The following is a 1,587-nucleotide window of genomic DNA, read 5'->3' as shown; positions in this document are numbered from 1 at the left end:
AGCAACCAACTCTCCTTCATGGCCAGCATTTTAACATACAATTTCAGCTGGTAATATCACTGTCAGGAATGTAATTCATTCCTGACTTTTTGGGTTTATTTGGAGATGAAGGCGGCGGTGATTTAGTGGTGCTGAGGAATGGCACTGAGCCTGCGATCCTCACAAACTCAAGTTGGTTTTTTTTAGGAAACACAGGCCTGGCTCTAAATGAAAATGAAAATGTTGAAATAAATTAAACCTGGTGCAAAGGCTCTCAATCCTTCCACAAAAAAATGGGGGAGGGGAAAGTAAGGGCATTTTACAAATTGGGAGCCCTATTCCCAAGAAAGGCAGTGACATGGCATGGCCATGTCAGAATCACCTACAGTTCTTTGTCAGAATACCTATGTTCTGGTTTCCCCCACTATCACCTCCAATCAGGTTTTGATTCTGGGTCTGAGGTGAACCCAGGCATCTCTATTTTTTCTAAAGCCTCCACTGGTGATTCTGATGTAAAAACAGAATACCGCTTCTGTGTTTGAGGGACAGCTAATTATTTGGCTGGATCTAGTTCCGAAAGAATGAATTGGAAGGTCTAGCTAGAGAACTCTTTCCATTATTGCAGAGAGAAATGAATGGCATGGGGACAGGGAGTAGACGTATTATCAGAGGTGGGGTTCATGGATGGGCCTCAAGCAATTCTTAACTTTGGGGGAGTCAGACCACTTTGAGGGTCTGATTCATGTGTAGTTACTCTCCTCAGAAAAATACTCATAAGCTAATCCCCCAAAAATAATAAATTCATTTATATCAGGAAAAACCACCCCCCACCCTCCAACTCAAATAGATGGATGTTTGTGCTGTTCACACAAACTGTTCCCACAAAATTGAGCATATACTTTCAAGAGAGTCTAGACTCTCTTGAAGTTTTTGCTTTTGTTGTTTTAATTGAATGGATAACTGTCTCACTCATTAAAATAAGGAAAACAAGAGAAGGCAAGATCCCTGGTCTCAGGAAGCTTACAGTCTAGTAACCAGGAGAAAACAAGAAATCAATATACAGAAAAAACAACAACAACAAAAATCAATATACACATAGTAGACGATAATCACAAGAATTGTGGGAAAGGGAGAGTTCTGGAACCGAACATTAATTGCAGAATTTGAACATGCCGAATTGGAGAAGATTCTTAGAAACACCTGGTTGGGCCTGGCGCGGTGGCTCACTCCTGTAATCCCAGCACTTTGGGAGGCTGAGGTGGGCAGAGCACTTGAGGCCAGGAGTTTTGAGACCAGCCTGGCCAACGTGGCGAAACCCCGCCTCTACTGAAAATACAAAAATTATTCGGGCATGGTGGCGGTCGCCTGTAATCCCAACTACTCAGGAGGCTGAGGCGACAGAATCGCTTGAACCCGAGAGGCAGAGGTTACAGTGAGCCGACATTGCGCCACTACTCCAGCCTGGGCGACAGAGCAAGACTCCGTCAAAAAAAAAAAAAGGAAAAAGAAAAAGAGGGAATGCCTGCTTGGAGAGACAGCAGTTTAAAGGAGACAGGTGTGGTACGGAAGCCCCCAGAAGAATGGAGGGCAGACTGACAAAGGCGGGTT

Source organism: Papio anubis, chromosome 3 (genome assembly GCF_008728515.1).
Source record: "Papio anubis isolate 15944 chromosome 3, Panubis1.0, whole genome shotgun sequence".
Taxonomy (NCBI): Eukaryota; Metazoa; Chordata; class Mammalia; order Primates; family Cercopithecidae; genus Papio; species Papio anubis.
Note: the sequence above shows the minus strand (reverse complement) of the source record.